At 41.0% G+C, this 20,679-nt stretch overlaps 1 long non-coding RNA gene across 1 annotated transcript in view; it reads right to left on the reverse strand.

Annotated features, from left to right (window-relative positions):
- The window catches only part of LOC110337163, a 62,418-nt gene that overhangs the window by 25,492 nt on the left and 16,247 nt on the right, over positions 1-20,679 (reverse strand). Inside the window, exon 3 of the long non-coding RNA XR_002381246.1 lies at positions 16,850-16,931. This is a non-coding gene — a long non-coding RNA (uncharacterized LOC110337163). The remainder of the gene's footprint in view (positions 1-16,849; positions 16,932-20,679) is intronic.

Raw genomic sequence — 20,679 nt, forward strand, 5'->3', positions numbered from 1 at the left:
CACACACACACATGCACATACACAAACATACATATACACATATACATACACAGAGATACATACAAAAAGTAAGATGTAGAGAACTGAAGAAGCTCCACATTGACTTCTGGCAATGGACATGTGGACATGTGGACACATACGCATACATATAAATGCACACATAAGAAAATAAGTAAGTCAATCTTGTAATCAAAACCCCTAAGCATCAGTGGAAATGTGTAACATACGTAATCAAAAATGAATTGTTAAAAGATGGTTTACTCAAGTATAATGAAGTCTCCCCCCATTGATTTTACATTACCAGCATCTATGTGCTATACAGAATGATGGGTTTCAGTGTGACATTTGCAAATATGTGTATCATTTGTTTGGCTAAGATTCACCCCTCCTCTATCGTTCCCTCTTATTTCCTCTAACCCTCTTTCTGGTCCCCTTCTCCCTAAATATTATTCCCTCTAGCTCAATGTTTTAAGACTAGATTTAACATAACAGATAAAAATGTGATATTTTTCTTCCCAGCTGCCTTATTCTGCTTAGCCTGATGACCTCCACTCTCATCCCCTTTCCTACAGATGGCATAATTCAGTTATTATGAATTAGCTGAATATAGTCCCACTGTACATGGTAAGATTCATCCTTATCATATGCACCTCTTATTCATAATTACTTAACCCCCATCCTACCATTGCCCATTTTTGACATGCATTGTGAACTTCAAAGTGAGAAAACCCAGAGCTGTCTGTGGCAACTGGAAATCCTGATGCTGAATTATAGTAAAAATATAATAATCATAGGTCTAGAAAAAATAAGATGATTTCCTAAACAGAAAAAAAAATGCTTTGTTCTCATTGAATGGTTGCAAAATGGTTATTCTCAATATAATGATAGATTTCATTGATGTTTCTCAAACAATTAAGAATTGTGACATTGGAAAGGCCAAACACTTTGTTGCAATAGGCATTTTAGGAAATCACATAAATACCTAGAAATAAGCTATTCTGAACTTTTTTTTAAGACAATGGCAAGGCACATTAGTCCAATATATAGGCTCTAGAGCCAAACTGTCAGTTTACACGGTGACCTAGCTGGCTCCCAAGGTCACAAAGACTTTGTTTCCTTTACATGACTCCTTTTGTCCTATGCTCCTGCTTCAGTGCATGGAAAGGTTCCTTAAAGCTGCATCATGGGATTGCTATGATGATTAATGCAGCCATACATATAAAGCAGTTAGAACAGTGTCTGGTACACAGGGCTCACTCAGGAATCATTAGGAACTCATTTGCTGAATCCACCTTATGAGCCTTCCAAATGTTCTGCCCTAGTTCAGTTGCTCGTGGAGGCTATTATGTGTACATGCAATCTCTCAAAGCTCCCTACCATTCAAAACCGTGAATATAACATTTAGACACAAAAGAAGGAAACCCTGAGGTAGCCTTTTTTTAAAGCTTGGCATTGTGAAGAATTGTGACCTACTTACATTCAGCCTGTTGAATAGTCCAGCCTTCTGTACACTAATCTTAGAATGTAAGAACTGACACACTGAGTTGTACCCTGGGCCTCAGTAGCTCACCAAGGTCTCTAGAAAGCTGCAGGGGTAATACAGCCATCCTCCATATAACCCATGTAGGGCATTTAGGAAGAAGTACAACAATCTGTTTCTTGCCCCAGACCATCTTCTGTCATTCTTTACTTTATGCTAATTATCCTTTAAAAAAAAATCCAAGTAGCCGATTTCCTGAATTGCCAACTAATGATTCAAGCCAAAGAACTAAAATAGTTGTGATGGTCCTTTGTCTTCATGTATCTAGACCGTGATCCCCAATGTGATCTCCTGGATGGCTAAGGGACCACATTGGCTTATCTACTCCTGGTTCTGGGAGCTGAGACATTTGACAGCAAGAGGCCAAGGGATGCTTCATGACTTAGGATCTACTTCCTGATGCATAGTCAGTGTCTCCTCTTTCCTCAATTGGGAACACAGAGGGTCTGTGGTTTTATAAAAGCTTTATCAGTATATGTTAATTACATTAAATAATGGGTTTCCTTGTGATAGTCTCATACATACTTGTAATGTTCTTTGATCTCATATATATATATATATATATATATATATATATATATATATATTCCCTTTAGTCTCTTTTATTGAATTTTTCCTCATCTCCTCCTTATTTCCTAGTATTCTCATTTTTGTTTTAATTGTGTAATTTGTTTTTTCTCTAGATTCAGTATACAAGGGTCCACAGATAGCACTGGTTTTCCTGGGCCTAATTTTCTGCATTCAATATAATTTTTCTCTAGCTCCATCCATTTACCTATAGACTTCATAATTTTATTTTTATTTACAGGTAAATAATATCCCATGGTACATAAGTCAGAAGACAGCACTGGGCCCCTGGAACTGGAGTTATAGGTGTCTGTGAGCAGCCATGTGGGTACTGGAAGCCCAACCCAGGTTCCCTTCCAGGATGATAAATGCTCTAAACCTGCTAACACATTTCTCTAATCCCGAGTCATTCAGGGTTTTTCTTATAGTAGTCACTCTGGAATAATAAAGAATTGCAAAGTTTTAATTTGCATTTCTTTTATGACTAAGGATGTTGAACACATTTTAAAAGTACTCATTAGCCATTCATATTTCTTCCTTTGAGAATTCTCTATTTATGTCTGCATACAAGCACCACCCATTTTTTGATTGGGTTCCTTGATTTCTTGAAGCTTTGACTTTTGAGTTCCTTGTGTCTCCTAGGCATTAACTAAATGTTGTGTGCATGGCTAGCAAAGATTTCTCCCACTCTGCTGACTGCTTCTTCATTTATTGCCTTCACTACATATGTAAACTTGAGTTCGTTGACCACCCATCAAAATGTTTCTCACAGTAAATAATACCGAGTGGTATTAAAGTCTCTATGTCATTTTCCATACTTCATATTGATTGAGGGTTGGTGTTTGTACTGTATAAATCTTCAGCTTAAGAGTGTGTGCAGACCTGGAAAGATGACTTCCTTGGTAGAGTGTTTGTCACCCAAGCTTGAGTATCTGAGTTGGTTCCCATAACTCACATTTATTTAAAAGAGCTGGGCCACAGCCAAGCATGGTAGCACAGATGTTTAATCCCAACATTCAAGATGCAGAGGCAGGCAGGTTTCTGAGTCTGAGGCTAGCATAGTCCACATAGCAAGCTCTCAGACAGCCAGGTCAATATAATAAGACCCTAACCAAACCAAACCAAACCAAACCAAAACAAAACAAAACAAATATCTAGGGTCTGGAGAGATGGCTCAGCAGTTAAGATCACTTGCTGATGTTGCAGAAAACCCAGGTTTAATTTCCAGAATCCACATGGTTCACAGTGATTCATTACCAGGGGCTCTGATGTCCTCTTCCAGACTCTGTAGACACCAGACATGTCTATGTCACATGTGCACACATGCAGGGAAAACACTGATACATATTGGCCTAGTTTACTTTATATTTCCGAGATTAACACCATAACCAACAGTAACCTGGGGAGGAAAGGACTTATTTGGATTACATATTCTGAACACAGCCATCACTGAGGGAAGGAAGGTTAGGGTCGCAGAGGCCACAGATGGGGTGCCGCTTACTTTTGCTCCCCATGACACATCCAGCTTACTATTTCATACAACTCAAGTCTACCTGACCAGGGATGGTTCCGCCTAAAATGGGCTGGGTCCTCCATGCCAATCATTAATCAATAGAATGCCCCTCCCCCATCAGACTTTCTTACAGTCCAATCTGATGGGGGCATTTTTTTCAGTTGAGGTTTGCTCTTCTAGTGACTCTATTTTGTGTCAAGTTGGGGGGGGGGAACTAATCAGCACATGTACCAAATAAAATAAAATAATACTAAAATAAAATAAAAATAACATCTTAAAAGCAACAACAAAGTGGGCCTGGGGGTGCATGCTTGTAATCTCAGTTCTGTGGGATAGGAGGGTGAACTGTCTTGGGAGACACTGGCTGGCCGCCATAGTCCAGTCTACACACTCAAGCTGCAAGGAGAGATCCTTTCCTTCTTTCTTTCAGCCTTCTTTTCTTTTCCTTCCTCTAACATTCCCTAAATACCCCTGTGTTCCAAAAACATTTCTAGGTATAGGACATAATTATTTCTTTTTTTGTTTAATCAGAGAACTTAGAGTTAGGTAAATTCCACGCATCCGTTTCTATGGCTCTGGGGAGCAGAAGCCTTTGGTGAGTGTATGAAGAGCCAATAAAACCTGGAGTAAATGTGATTGCTGACCTAGGCATGTTCCGGTCAAGAGCCCCAGTGCCTTAGGCCTAGGGAAGTGTCAAGACTTTCCCCAGTTAGGCTCAGAGGGATGACAAAGCCTTCCTCACATCTGAGTGTAAGAATTTACTAAGGATAAACTAATGCAGGAGAACCCAGCAACTGCAGCTTCCTCCTCTTGGATGTTCACAGCCTGATGCTGCTCTCCTACAGAGATGAGGTAGCCTCCCTACCCCCACCCACTGTGCATAATAAACATGCAGAGAATGCAATAAGACGCTGGGTTGTCCTGTTGTGGTGCCATCCCAGCAGAGCAAGCATGGCACACCTGACCCAGCTTTGCACACATGTTTCTGTGCGTCTGTCCTTTCTTTATGCCATCACCATTCCCATCAGCTTTCCAGGACCAAACCTTACAGGATGCAGTTATGACTGTATGGCAATATTGCCCCAAACTTTCTACCCTAAGAAGATGCACATTTACTCTTTCACATTTCACTGAGTCCATAGGTCAGGAGTCTGAGCATTGTTTATCTGGACCATCTACAAATCTGAAAGGAAGGCGCTGGCCGACCTTTCATTCTCATCTAAGGGTAGAGTAGGAAAAGATGTGCATTCTTTCTCGTGTGATTGTTGGGTTCCTTGTGAGAGGCTAGACCTCAGTCTCCAATCAACTATTTTCCAGATGTTACCATCAGTTTCTTTCCATGTTGACCTCTTGGTGGCAGCTCACGATATGGTAGCTTGCTTCTTCAAAGCCAGAGGAGAGAGGCTCTCTTCACAAGATAGGATAACAATGGTAATAATATTTATGGAATCATATCCATCAATAAATATAGTTTTCATCTCTACTCAAGAGGAAGTGAATCCATAATAGCATACACACTGAGATACAAAGGTCATTGGAGCATCCAACATTCTATCTGCAAGATACATTCTCATCCCAGTGATTCATGTTCTTTCCTGGAGGAGACATTCTCACCACCTCCATAGATCCGAGGTCTCATCCCATGACAGACTCTATATAAATTCTAGAATCTTATCTAAATCAAGCCCAGGTGTTCACGAAGGCTCTCTATCTTTGTCAGTGTATAAAATGAAAGAGACATATTATCTGCTCCCACACCCACATACAATGATTAAGAAGGATAAGAAAATATCTACAGACATATAAATTTCCATATTCAGAGAGTTAGACTTATAAGGTTCAAATAAACCACTAGTCCCTACGAATTCTGGAAATCAGCTCAACAAATGTTGAAAGTCTCATGTGTAGGTTTCCAAATCTGTCATAAATTTTCATAATACGCATGTCTGCTCTGGGAATTCTTGAATCTGCCCTGTGTGTGTGTGTGTGTGTGTGTGTGTGTGTGTGTGTGTGTGTGTGTGTGTGTGTGTGTGTGTTGGTATATGTGTATACCTGTATGTGTTCATGTGTGTTGGGGGAGGGGTCAGTATGTATACCTCTCTTGTGTATAACTATGAGGATCTGTGTGTTTATGTATATACCTGTGTGTGTGTGTGTGTGTGTGTGTGTGTGTGTGTGTGTGTGTGCCTATGTTTGTGTTTGAAGAGTAGCACATGATTACTTTGAACGACCTGTTACATACCTATAACATTCTGGGAGGCTAGTAACCAACCTCTCTCCTTTCTTCTTTAAGTTAAGTTAACATTCTTTCTAAAGCACAGGGTTTTTTAATACTCTGTGTATTTTCTATAAATTTTACTGAGATCCATCTGAAAAAAATGACAATACTAGTGAACAAAATTCCACAAGTTCCCACCCCCTAGATGAAGAGATACAGGTAATCAATGGCTCTGTCCCAGGAGAGGGAGAATCAGTTTTCTCTAGGGACAGGTTCCTCCATAGGATGCCCAATCTCAAATGTTCAGCTCAGGACACATACATACACGTAGCAATAATATCTGAAGAAGAAAGCATGAACCTGGGGTAGGGTGCAAACAGGAGGAATTTGACTGGGGAAAGGACAAACCTAATATATAGGTTTATGTACAAGATTTTTAAAAGCTCAGAAAATTTTTATTGCAATCAAATAAAATTAAAACATAAAAATATACATAGTACATGTGTGTATGAGTTTCCTAGAGACCCTATGATTTGATTGATTTTTTTTTTTTTTTGGTGTTTTGAGACAGGGTTTCTCTGTGTAGCTCTGGCTGTCCTGGAACTCACTCTATAGAGCACGCTGGTCTCGACCTCAGAAATCTGCCTGCCTCTGCCTCCCGAGTGCTGGGATTAAAGGTGTGTGCCACCACGCCTGGCTTTGATTGATTTTTTTAAAGGCATACATTTACTATCTTGAAATATATTTGGCTAACTGATGAAATGCCAGTCTCTCTCGGCCTCTTGATCATTCTTTTTAAAGTTGTACAGCCACACCTTCTTGTTTTCACCTCAACCTTGCAAGTGAAGCCATTCCTCAAAGCTAATGCTGTGAGGGGAGCATTTCTCAGAATGTCAAGTAGTGGAGTTAGCAGTTTTTCTCTAAACATATCTCTCTCATACTACATTTTACCATAAGAAGCAAGAAGGAAGAAAACGGTATGTGAATTATTCTCCTGGAATCCCCACTACCTATGAAACTCAGCCTATGCCTCCCAATATCTACCCTCCATTAAGTTCCAGCAGGTAATTTTTCTGAGCTTTCTGCACAGGGTTTCCCTGTGGGTACCAATCACATGTCCCTGCTACCCTTCAGAGTTTCATCCACAGCATCCTTAATGCCCAGATCTCTACTCACCATCTACTTCAGGTGAATCAACTTGGGCTTCCATGTCAGCTTGCAACTGAACAAGGCAGAGAATGAGTTATTGTCGAAGACAAGGATAAAAGTTATATGTAATATAATGACATGCATGTAATCACATACATCCCATCGCCGGTACCGTACTTTATGGATTGGAACTACACTCTCAAGTCATGCTCACATTCTAAGAGGGAAGACTTGGCTGCTTGGTATATAACAAGAGTTTAGAGTTGTGAGGTCACTCTATAATCTCCAGAACAAAGCTACCCTGTATAAATGGATGAAAACTGATGTAAAGATGTGACAGAGGTGATGATCATTTGACAAAATTGCGTGAGATCCTGGGATTTTTTCCTAGGCCAGACAATCAACAGTAATGTGGTTGTAGTGGCTTGAAGAAAAATGGCTCCCATAAGCCCATAGGGAGTGGGGCTACTAGCATATGTGGCCTTGTAGGAGTAGATGTGTCACTAGGAGATGAGCTTTGGCATCTCAGAAGTTCAAGCCTGGCCACTGTGTCTTGGTCATTTCCTGCTGCCTGCTGATCCAGATACAGAACTCTCAGCTACTTCCCAGTATCATATCTGCCTGAATGCCACCATGCTGCTGGCCATGATGATAATGGACCAAACCTTTAACTGTAAGCCAACCCCAGTTAAATGTTTTCCTGGTTCTGTTGCCATAGAAAGTGGTCAAGATGTCTCTTCCTACCAACATAACCTTAAGAGAAGTGGTATCATGTCTATCCACCTTTCCTAACCCATCTTTTGTCCTTGTCACAGGAGGATAGAAAAAAAAAAAATTCAGTCATCTGCAAACCAGGACTGGTGCCATCACCAATCACAGCGTCTGCACCCAGTGCTTTGATTTTATTTATATTTCCCAGACCCAAGATTGAAAAGCATTTCTTGTAGAAGCTATGCATTCTATGGTGTGTTGATAGAACAGCCTGAACTCAGAGATGCTTATAATACTTTATAGTTATGCCTTTTACATTTGCCTAATGAAAAAATCATAAGTCAACCTCCTACAAATGTGAGTGTGGGGCAGTGGGCATGGGGGAATAAAGGGAGTGGGAGAAAACCTGCCTCCCGCCAGAGTTCGGATGCAGGAGGACTACCGCATGCTTTCTACAAGGCCCTGGGTGGGTGTCTGACTGTGGGAAGCCATGGAACCCCACCTCACTGGGGAGGAGGGGTGGACAAGGGGCTGTCTGAGGTCATGGAGGCCAGAGATAACAGGTTTTCAGTCTTGGGCATCCCAGACACCACTGGACACTGTAGAAGAGCTGAGAACAAAATGGGGACCCAGGGCGGCTCTGTCATCCCCAGGGCTGAAGGGAGGAGAGGGCAGAGGGAGAGAGGGGGCACTGGGTGGTTCCCACAAAGGCAAGAGTCATTGGTCTGGTTCATAGCTGGAAGGCAGGAAAGCCTTCCGGAGGGAGGTTAGATCTAGCTCTTTACGGGAAAGCCTATCCCACCGTTGAAGTGCAGAGGGATTTGATGAACAGAGACAGTCTATGGTTTTAGAGCTTTATTGTAGAAAGGAGAGAGAAAGAGAGAAGGTAGAAAGAGGGAGAGAAGCTGGCCATGGCCACATGGAAAGGGGGGGAAGGGGGAGAGAGAAGGAGGGCTAGAGATGAGAGTAAGAAAGGTGAGAGCTTAAAGAGAGAGAGGAGGGGCCAAGCAGACCCTTTTATAGCGGGCTGGGCTACCTTGCTGTTGCCAGGTAACTGTGGGGAGGAGCCTACCTGGCTATAGTCAGGTAACTGTGGGAGTGGAGTCTAGCCAGAATGCCAGGAGCTTGGGGCTTTATCCAAGTGACTGATAGTCACAGAATTATGGAGTTGGGGGCTCTGTGGTGTCAGGCACCTGTTTCTGGGAACATGGCTTACTGTTCTGTCCCTTGTAGAGTTCCCTACGGGGTCTCTACTGGGTCTCTGGAGCAAGCCTCATTCAACCAAAACAGGCTGCCTTTCACGGCCCCACACATGACAGTGTAGGTAACGCCAAAGGGGATGTGACTCCACTCATCACTGTGTTAAACAGGGGAGACCTTGGTTGGCATTTTATAATTAAGTCAAGTTGTTCCTTAGTGTTCTTTTGATGATGAAAATATTAAATAGATCACTTTTCTGACTTAAATAATAGCTGTGTCCCAGGCACCCTTCTTGGCACTTTTTCTGCATCAGCTCATTCAGCCTTGCAAAATCAGTTATAGTATAAAGTATTCACTTCCATTTTCCTGATGTGGTCATCATAGGCAGAGAGTTGGGAAACCTGTCCAGGGAATTTGTATATCTCATAATAATCAGAAAAGTTTGCCTTCAAATCTAGGCATCTCACCCCAAATCCTATCCCCCTGTGATACATAAGTCTCTTTTCCTAGGAGTTCCATAAGAATTTGACTTAATTTATAAGAAATGTTCTGACTGCTCAATCATCTTCTGTTGTCATTTTGATTTCTAGTGAGTATGTGGACCACTGGACAAACTGTCCTATTTTTCCTGGATGAGATAGGAAGACAAAATAAAGTATTAGATACTTAAATAGCATTGAGGCAAGATTACTTAAATTAGAATCATAGTGAATCTCTTGGAGTATTCTTTGTTTTAAAAAAAAAGATGAGACAATTAGCTCTCAGAGAAATGGGGGAAAAAATCCTCTCATACAAAAAGAAAAGTTTCTTAGCCAATTAAGACTTTTTAATATCATGTTTAAATGGGGAGAGCAAGACTCAAAGGAATAAGGTAATTGAAGTATCTCATTGCAGAAAAGCTAGTTTAAGTCATATATCTATAAATGGGGTTGGATTACTTAAATTTCACTAAAAGGAAAATGAAATCTTTTGCTAACCTTCTTGGGTTGATTTTTCATCAACAAATTCAACAATTAAAAACAACTCAACAACTGTGGGGAAGCTGTAGCAAACAACTGCTTTAAAAAAATCTAGCAGACAGTACACTCTGCTCTATTTCATGCTGACATAGAAAACTCCATGTTCTGATGTAAGCAACTCTTTTAGGCATCCGTTCTCAAGACTTTCCTGCGGACAAAGTTATCTCTACAACCTACAACACGCCCACTGTGAGTCTGAAACAACATGTAAGACTCTCTTACCCTGTGTAAGAAAGTCCGCCCGTCTCACACAGAAGCCCCCACACATGCGTAAAGAAAGACGATATACGGAAAGAGAGAAAGCCACCCAGGCATGTTGATTTCTTATAAGAGAATTAATCATAAGCTTGACACCTTATTGATAAGTAATTTATCACTTCAGTGAGATTAAGGCCAGCGACAGAAATGTTCTTGTGATTCAACACAACCCCAAATAGTGAAGTCAGACATCACATCAATCGCTTAAACCTCACCCCGCCCAAGTCTTCCAGCCCCCTCCCTAGCATCAAGCCTCAGTTCCATTCACCCTGAATGAGAATGAGTCCCCCAAAGGTTCGAGTATTTGAACACTTGGTCCCCAGTTGGTGATGCTGAAGGCAGGGTGCATGTAATGTGACCTCAAGGTGGAGCTTCGGTGGAGGAAGTATGTCACTGGGGGACGGGGCTTTCTCAACCTCCTCCTGGTATTCAGTTGAAATGTGATCTTTCCATATCCTTTCCTGGGTCCACACCTTCCAGTGCTCTCTAGCTGTAAGCTAAAACAAATCCTTCCTTCGGTTCTTCTTAGCTGCACTGTTTTATCATGACGACAACAACAAAAAAAGCAACGAGCACACAAGTCAAATAGTTGCAAGGCTTTCAGCCTCACTTCTGAAAACTCCCGTTCCTTCATAGTCTAGTCTCATTCCACGTACACGAGCAGCTCCACTTCCTACTCTTGCTCTGGATTCTCAAAGGGCAGATAGGGGATGTGGACATGGGGAGGTGACATTGTGATGAAATATAATGCAATGTGGCAGAGAGCAGGGATCAAGGAGTACCTGACGGGACCTGTAGAAGGGGTAGAGGCAGAGAAGAGGGGACAGAGGAGAACAGAAAGAGAGAGACCAGCTGGGGGCAGAAAGAGGAGAGGCGAGGAGTGGAGGGGAGAGGAGAATTCTTTGGGGTAGCTAGGAGTCCTTTTTATATGCTGCTGCTGCTGTGCCTGGCTCACATCTGGCTGGCAATCTAGGCAGGTGGTGATGAAAGCTATTGCTAGGCCCCTGTTGCTAGGTGGATCCCATAAGGGTCCCTGTGTGCATATATATGTGCCTTCTTAAGGGATCTTCAGACACGTGCATAAGCTGTCTCTTCTTTTCCCCTAGAGGAAAACATCCCACCCAAACCTGTGATTTCTGTTGCTAATATTTATACCACAGTTGTAGTGATATTTAATCTGATACTGTAGAGCCCTAAATTTTAAAAAAATTCCCCAAAACCTGTTCCCTAGATCATTAGGAATGTGGCTAGTAAAGAGCCTTTGTTCTTTTAGGGCAGCTGAAGGTCTTCTGTTCCTCCACCTGACAGCTAGCTAGGCAATTATCTCAGTTGCCCCAGCCAGGCACCCATCTTCCTATGTTTGAAACTAAAAGAAATATTCAAAGGCTCAAGGCCGAACACTGTAAAGCCGCTGAGACTGAGACTAACAAGGCCATACAGATAAGGGAGTGCCGGAGCCAGCTGGGGCTGTCAAGGTTAGCTCATAAACTCTGCCAAGGAGGCATCTCACCCCGGTTCACTCAGGGTCACACACTGACCAGAGGTGCCCCAGACTAGGCCCCCGGCCTCTGGAATTCTGCCACTCCGGCTGACTGTACTATCTTGTTGCATTATACGTTCAAATGAGCCAATCACTTGTGGCTGCACCAACTCTCCTGCCCCCCCCCAATCCTAACCCTATAAGAACCCCTTACTTCTGAGGGTCTGGGTCGACTCCTCTGTCTCCTGCGCGGGATATGAGTCCACCCAGAGTACTCTGACATTAAAGTACCTCGAGTGTTTACTACAAGTCGGCCTCTCTGTTTCCGAGGGACTCTTCCTCATTCCTGCGTCCTGCGGACCCGAGGGAGTTCCCTCACTCGGGGGTCCTACAATACTATATTAAGAAGTACTTGATCTTTTAGGAAAAATAATATTAAGTGTGCCCACTTGTATTGTTTTTAAGATTATCTTTCTCTCATTTTAATTGTCTTTCTTTCAAAAGACCCTTTCACAAAGCCCCTCACAAAACAGTAGAAATTTCTGAGTAATTCTCAGCCTTGTATTTGCAAACATTTTGCCTGTTTTCCCAGAACAAATGTCATTTCCAGCCTGAAGCTTACAAATATGCATAAGCACGAATCCAAAATTTTTATGATGTGCAGTCACTAGACCAGAACTTATTTGTGATGCTTAATGTGCCAGAGTACCAAATCCCACCCGCCTGGCACACACACCGAGGTATTCTGAAGCGTTCTCCAGCAAGGATGCTGCCACTGGGGAGCCTCAGAACAATCTAGCAAAGCTGAAGAGACCTGTCGGAGTGGATCTGAGTTCTGCTGCCACCTAAGCTGACACAGAGTCTGCTCCTCAGGAATTTACGAAGCATTCGCCTCTGTGCCCATTGGAATGGCTCGGAAAATGCCACCAAGTTCAGTGAAAAAGTACAAACACAAAAAGGGGTCTTGATATCGATCTTATTAAATGGACAAAGAGTTCTATTTAAAAATGTCATTAGGGAGCTGATTATATGCAGGATGATACGTGCATATAAGGAATTCTCCACAATAATAATGAGAACTATAACAGGTGACAAGGAAAACTATTCCAAACTTGTTATTGAAAAGAGTAAGTAAGGAACAATGGGTGTGATACTCTCCAGTGTACATTCCAAAGGCTACAGATGCTTAACCATAAGGAGAATTTTCTAATACTTGAGAAGAACTTAACTTAGGCCAGTGTCTTTAAATTAAATTAAAGTTGCTCAGAAATGAGCTGTTAGACTTAAGATATTATTGCACTGTAAATTCACTGGGAAATTTAATTATGGAAACTAACAACAAAGAGAGATTAGACAGTTTGTACAATTATTCACTTAGTAATATTCCAAAAGGAAAAGTATTTATGTAATAATGTAAATTGAGGTACTTCTAGAACTGACGAGACACACACACAAACACATACACACACACACACACACACACACACACACACACACACACACACGCACAAAGAATCCCAGAAGCTAATATCTAAATTTATAGTTCTCATAAATATCATCAATCAAATAACACAGGAACAAAATCATAAAATCTATACCTCAATGTATGGAATCATCCCAGAGGCAAAAGGCTTTGGGAACAGTGCAAGCAACTTTTGCTACACTCAAAAAGGAAAATAAAGAGTTGAAATCTCCTATGTATGCTTCTGCAAGCTGTGAATAAGGGATTCATCCCCCATCGGTAGAAAGTGTGGACAATTTGCAGCCTAAATCTACAGCTTCTTTAGCCAAGAGCTGCCGATGGCTGGCACAGGAGTTAAACATTCAGGTGAGTTAAGAGAATTGACTCTACTACTAAGTCACCGGATTTAAAATCCAACCTGACATAGCAACAACAAAATAATAAAAGGCACAAAATACATATGACAATGGTTTTCAAGCTTATGAATGCCAGGTAGTGTGGGAAACAATCTCCTAGACACAGTTGTCTGTACCAGCAGCCAGATTGGAAAGCTGAGAGGCAGCAGGTAGCTCACGGAGCTGTTTTGTCTTAGCATTGGGAAATAATTCGCTGTAGAAAAATGCCATGCTGGTCCTGCATTACAATTCTTACCTATAGGAAGGAAAGATTGGGCTATTTCCAATTAGCTGAGCTGCATTCTGCAACAATGAGCTAGACTAGTGAAAGCAACAGAAAAACGCCTGTCATTCAACAATATAACAGTGCCTGGCAGTCCAAGAAGTATTAGCAGTCATAAAAATATGCAAGAAAATACAAACCACGATGATAAGAAAAAAAAATCATTCAAAATGCTTCTGATCCAGCCACAGTGCTATAACTAGAAGAGTTACAGACCAAATGCAAAGAGACCAGAATAGCCAAAATAACATTGGAAAAATATAAAAGTGTCAAATTGTCACCTGCCCAACAACATTAGAACAAGTATATTCCACAAGTGTGAAAGTCAACAAGAAAAACAAGATCTCTGTGAATAACCCAAACAAAACTTCTAGATGAGAATAGTAGGTCTGAAATAAAAAATGATATCTCAAGGAACTCTCAGTAAACTAGACACATGCAAAGACAAGATTTATGAGCTTAAGTGCATGATATTTAACAATGGTAGAAACTACCCAAAACGAAAGAAAGAAATAGCCTAAGACATAACCCCCCTGGTAGCAGGCACTGGGACATCTCCCACTCTATGTGTGACTGAGTTCTCCACAGAAGTGAAGAGAGAAGACCACGAAATACAATGGATGCAACTTTTCTGAAGATAATAGAGCTTATTATCCTACAGAGCTTAACAAAACCATAAACACAAGAAATGTGAGATGAATTATCCAAAGGCAACTCATGGTCAAATCACCGCAGCAGAAAAATGTTAAGAAGGAAAGAATTCATCCTCTAAAAGAAACAAAGCTCATCACAGCAGATTTCTTGTAGTTAATGTGGTGAGACCAAAGGAGAGAGTGTACTGGAATTAGTGGAAACCAAAGATAGTTCTCTGAGATAAATCTGTGAGATTTAGAAGTCCAGTCATGATTGCCAGGAAGAAGAAACTATGAGTCACCAGTCTGAGGAATGTATGTTATTACCAGAATCCTACACAGTCAGAAAGAGAGAAAAAAAAAAAAACAACTCATGTAAAAAAAAATATTTTAACAAAAGAAGAAATGAACCAAATATTTCTAAAGTTCATATGGAAATTCAAAGAGATCAGAATAACCAAAATAACACTGGGAAGAAATAACAGAGTCAAATTGTCACCTGCCCTGATTTTCATTTAAAGATATAGAACAACATTACAGTCTGAAGCTCTGGCGCATGTGCACCCAACCTGTGTAGCTAGAAAACAAGCTTAAAATGTCCCCCACTGATGACTGTATTTGAACACCTGGCCCCAGCTGGTACTACTCTTTTTTGGGGGGTGATGTCTTTGGGAGGTGGCAACTCGTTGGCAGAAGTAAGTGGCTCAGGGCTGGTCCTGGAGATTTTCTCTCTCTGGTTCTGGTGTGGGCTTTCTTCTTCCTAGTCAGCTATGAGCTGAGATGTGTCTGCATGTTCTCACTACCATCTTCCCTGCCTTGCCTACCATGACAGATTGAAACTCCCCTGAACTTATGAACTAACATAGACTCCCCCCAAGATGCTTCCCTAAGGGGTTTTGTCCCAGTAATTAATACAATTGAAAAGGACATTGATACAGTAGTTGCCCAAGATCCTATTCTTAAAATGGACCCGTGTTTCATACAATGATGTGTGTATCCTAAAATCCATGAGCTCTCTTAAACAAAAGGACTTACATTTCCATTTTTCACTGTACCTCAAAAACTATGTGGCTAATACTGACGGCAGGGTCAATCCAAGGGGGTGTTGATTATATGAAGATAAAAAACAGGTCACTTGTCTGGGCCAACCACTGTAAACACTTCTGATCTTGGAAACTCACCTGGATTGCGCCCAACTAGTACTTGCATAAGGAAAAAACAGGCCACCAGATAAGTACAGAACCCAGAAATAAATCCACATGTAACAAACTCCATTCATGCAGCTGCTTGTGTATGTGTGTAAATTCACTGAGAAAACTATAGTCTTCCAAACAAATGTTGTTATAAAAATCAGATGTTCACAGCAAAATAAATGAATTCCCATTTATCTTAGATCATATACAAAATTTACACACACACACACAAAACAAAAAACAAAACAAAAACAAACACCCATAGGCCCAACGTAAAACCTAAAACTTTTAAACTTCTAGAAGTAAATTCAGAGGCAACCTTTGTGATCTTGGATCAAAGGTTTCCAGACAACAATAAACCAGACATGAATCATAAAAGGAAAAGAATGATAAAACATCAAAACTAAAATTTTTGTTTTTTATCAAAGTGCATGAGAAAAAAATCACAGAAAAAATATTATCAAAGCATATACAGGTACATATGTGTGTCCATGATAAAGGATTTGTATTTTATATATAAAAAAAAATCCAGTATTCAATAAGACAACAGACAACCTACCCAATTAGAAACTAGCAAAATAATTTAATTAAAACTTCCCCAAAGCTTTATAGCTGTCAAGCCAAGGTGTCAAAAATAACAGTGGCTTTCAAGGACATGAATATCCAAAATTAAAGTTATCACAAGTATTGGTGCACAACTTGAGAATTTCCTACCGTAATGGCATAAATTTGACATTTTCTAACCATTCTGAAAGAATTTACAATAACTTTTTTAAAGTTAAAAATATGCCCATATTTCTAGTCACTCCTCACACATGTATATACCCAGGAGAAAAGGAAAAACCATATCCATACAAGGGTTCTCACATAAGTCCTTACTGCAGCTTGAAATAGATCACCCCCAAACGGAAACCAACTCAATGTCCATCGAGTTGTGAACATATAATCAATCTCAATACTTCAAAAATGCAGCACCGCTCCATAATGAAAAGGAATGAACTACCAGTGTACCCAATACATAGGCCTCTCAAAGTATGTTCACCAAACAAAGTAAAGTTGGTCACAAAAGAGTGTCAGAGCAGAAAGGCAGGAAGAAGGGCTTGGAAAACATAGCCTTCTGGGTAGAACAGAAATCCTGCAATCAGGAACTTACAGTCTGTACAGGTCTGTCCAAGACTGGACCTGTCAATAGCCTGTCCTAGATGGGGGAAGAGTTCATAGGGCCTTACCCATCCATGCTGAACTGTTGGCTGCTTGTGGTTTCTAGAGAAGAATGCATTTTCTTCCAGGTTCTACTGGTCAGCTCATAGACTGTCAATCACACAGCCCAGGTTGAACTTAGTGGACCAAAAAAACAAAACAAAGACACGTAAACATGGGAAATGGATCTGTAGGGATTGGCAGGGGAGGGAGGGGCTTAAAAGATGTTAGAGTGTAAGATACACAAAATGCATTATGCACATGTATAATATAATACAATGTAATATAATGATATTATCAAAAAAAACCAATTTCGTTAATTAAAAACAGATCAATGCAAGATTCAAATGAGGCTTGGTATATTATACTCCTAAAAAGGAGCAGGAAGTTCCATTTGAGGTCAGAGGTGGTAGTAACGTTGCATTTTCAAAACAAAGCAGAATTTATATCACGTGTTGGTTAACTTTGTTTAAATCTCAACAAAGTTGATTTTAAAAAGAAAAAAAAAAATCACTTACTAGAATGCTTCTTCCTAGGGTCAGATGCTATTTGCTCACTTGAAAATAGAAATCGAGCATCTGCAGAGATGGGTCAGCAGGTTAAGAGCGCATGATGTCCTCACAGAGGATTAGTGCTTAGATATGAGCACCTAGGCACCTCACTGCCTCTAAGTCTAGCTCTAGGGGTTCTGGCGCCACCTTCCGGTCTCTATGGGTGCTGCACTGATGAGCACAGACCCATACACATAGACACAGAAATTCATACATAAATATAGAAGTAATCTTTTTGTTTAAAGAACCACAAAAACACAAATGTCCTCTAATTATATACCTGAAAAGGTTTTTTTGCCTCTTAATATCTTTGAAAGAAGAAATTGTCACTCAGGTGAAGGCAACGTACCTGCTCTGGAATCTCACTTTGCAGTATCACCTGATTTTCTCATTGCTTTTTAAATGGTCACACAAGGAAAAACGGTCTCTGCTGTCTTTCAGCTGGGCCTGACCGTACGCTTGGAGCTAGGAGTCTCTGCAAAGCTTACTAACGTCCCCCAAATCTTGACATAGCCACCTCTTGCCAGTTGTTCTTCAGAGATAAGAGATGGTCTGCGATCCATGGGTTCAAATCTGAACACCCAAGGCCCATAGAAAACTTATGTAACTGGAATCTGTAACGCTGGGTTGGAGGTGTTAATGTTATCTTACAGCACCTCCTGGTGTTTAGATGCTGAAGATTAAAATCTTAGATGCTTGAGACCTTCACCCCCGAAGCCAAAGAAATTAGAATATTTTTATGATAAAAAGAAAACAGAACAAACTCACTTATAAACTTTTTTTTTGAAAAATGAATAAGCAGGGATTTTAGGTTTTAGCTGCCCGTTTATTTTTCATAAGGAAGAAAATGGCACCTACTCACAGGGTAGCCCCACTTTCAAAAACAACTTGCCAGCTGGAATTACATCAGATTTTTTTTTAAAAAAAAACAATTTATTTTTTAGTTATCGACCAAAATAACTGATCATTGCTTAGAAACTAGAAGATATATTCTTGTCACAATTATATCCCAAAACGAGTGATGCTCACATGTCTTATCAAAGTTGTGTGGCTAGGTAGCAAGTGTTTGGTTGTGTCTTATCTTCAGCTGGTGGGTGAAACAAGACAGCCATCCCCTCCCTCACAGTCTCAGCTGGACCACAGAATGTGCTGGGAAACACCCTCCGGGCCATAAAAATGTTAGGACTATTGGTAAGCCAATCAACAACCTGCTGCCTCTGCTAAAGCCATGTTCATGCTCAGCTGGGCCCTTAGTCCCTGTTCACTCTGGGAAATTCTCTACATGTACACGTGTTAGGCTCACCAGAGAACAGGTTATAGCTAGTAGATGCCAGGGCTGGGGGCCTGGCATGTCATCAAGGGGAAATAAAGCATTGCCATGCGTACCAGCTGGTTTTGTATGTCAACTTGACACAGGCTGGAGTTATCACAGAGAACAGAGCTTCAGGTGAGGAAATGCCTCCAGGAGATCCAGCTGTGGGGCATTTTCTCAATTAGTGATCAAGGGGGGAGGACCACTGTGGGTAGCACCATTCCTGGGCTGGTAGTCTTGGATTCTATAAGAGAGCAGGCTGAGCAAGCCAGGGGAAGCAAGCCAGTAAGTAACATCCCTCCATGGCCTCTGCATCTGCTCCTGCTTCCTGACCTGCTTGAGTTCCAGTCCTGACTTCCTTGGTGATGAACAGCAGTATGGAAGTGTAAGCTGAATAAACCCTTTCCTCCCCAACTTGCTTCTTGGTCATGATGTTTGTGCAGGAATAGAAACCCTGACTAAGACACCACGTTAACCTAATGTTGAGGAATCAAGCCAGTGATTCTCCCTTCCCCTCCCCCATCCTTATACCTACATTTTCTTGCGACTTCTGGTTAGATCATCAACCTCCATGAGAAAATCGGCATGAGGAAGCATGCTTGGTACATTTTTCTGTATCTGTGCCTCTGAAATGATGTGAAGGCATGGGGCTGGGGGGTGGGGATGTGAAAGCGAAATTGTCTTTAAGACTATCTGTGAATTTCATTTATCCATACTGCCCCTCACCACAATTCCACAGGCGATTCAGAGTCAACTGGAGTTCATGTCTCCCCTGTGGAAACTGGACAGACAGATCAAGGGGAAAGGAGGGAAATATTTGTCATGGATCTACATAAAGCACATAACAGCACAGCTGATTCCTTCCTAATGTCATCCATGTGTGACTAATAGCTAGCATGTTTTGGAATGAGCCCAGTGATAAGCTGGAAATGTGAGAATCCAGAAATCGGTAACTCTAAAAGGCTACATAAGCTCTAAGCTCTTCCTTTTGCAGTTTCCTGTGCTTGTGTGTTATTAAGACACATTTCTTTCACTATCCGAGATCAGCAGGTGCTTTTTAATTATTCACACTCCCCTGGAAACTAAGTTACTTTAATGTAATTACCTCTGAGATTTAAACATCACCAGTAAAAGCCATTTACAGTTCTTTAGGAATTTGACAGGCGCGTTTGCCATTTTGTTAAGAGAAACAAAATCGGTTTCTTACTTGGGCTTTTTTTGATATTTTTGGTTTGTGTCTAAAGGATCGCAGAGCAACAACCAAAAGGAGAAGATGACGTTTACCTCGGAGATACAGTAAACTGTTGTAGCTATGTAAATTTTATCCAGAAAAAAAAATTCATCTCATTTACAGTTTTACACAACTGTATGTGTAATGTAATGTTTTCCCATGCTATCTCCTGTCTTATAAGTACTGAAAGAATTTGTTCACATGAGAATAAAAGGGGCGTTACATAATTGAAGGAGTTGCAGATGCCATCACATGAACGGGCTGTAAAAAGCATAAAAGTAGATGCCAAGCATAAACAGGCAGGCAGGGCGTGAGAGACTGTCCAACTGCTACTGTGAGAGGAAGAGTGGTCAGTGGTTAACAATGGATGTTGCGTGTTCTAAAGTCATTTTACCTTCTCTTAGGAAGCTGGTTTTGTAATTATCCTCCAACTTTGAATAGAATGGGGGGAGGGGGTGTTTGGGATGGAAAACGCTTGTTAAGTGCAGCTGTTCTGGTATGAAAACCTCTACAACTTTATCCTTGAGCCAACCAATAAAGTACCCATCAACCTTTTACAACTTCTGAAAAAGCCTCAAGCTAGCGTTTATGCCTGCCTCAATATATAAAGGTTACACTTGGCTAGGACTTGACTCTTGGGAAATTATTCTGAAAGAAACAAGTTAGGAAGGTATAAACACAAACGGGTAAGACAGAATAGAAAGAAAATATGAGAGAGAGAGAGAGAGAGAGAGAGAGAGAGAGAGAGAGAGAGAGAGAGAGAGA

This window comes from Mus pahari, chromosome 19, assembly GCF_900095145.1.
Source record: "Mus pahari chromosome 19, PAHARI_EIJ_v1.1, whole genome shotgun sequence".
Lineage (NCBI taxonomy): Eukaryota > Metazoa > Chordata > Mammalia > Rodentia > Muridae > Mus > Mus pahari.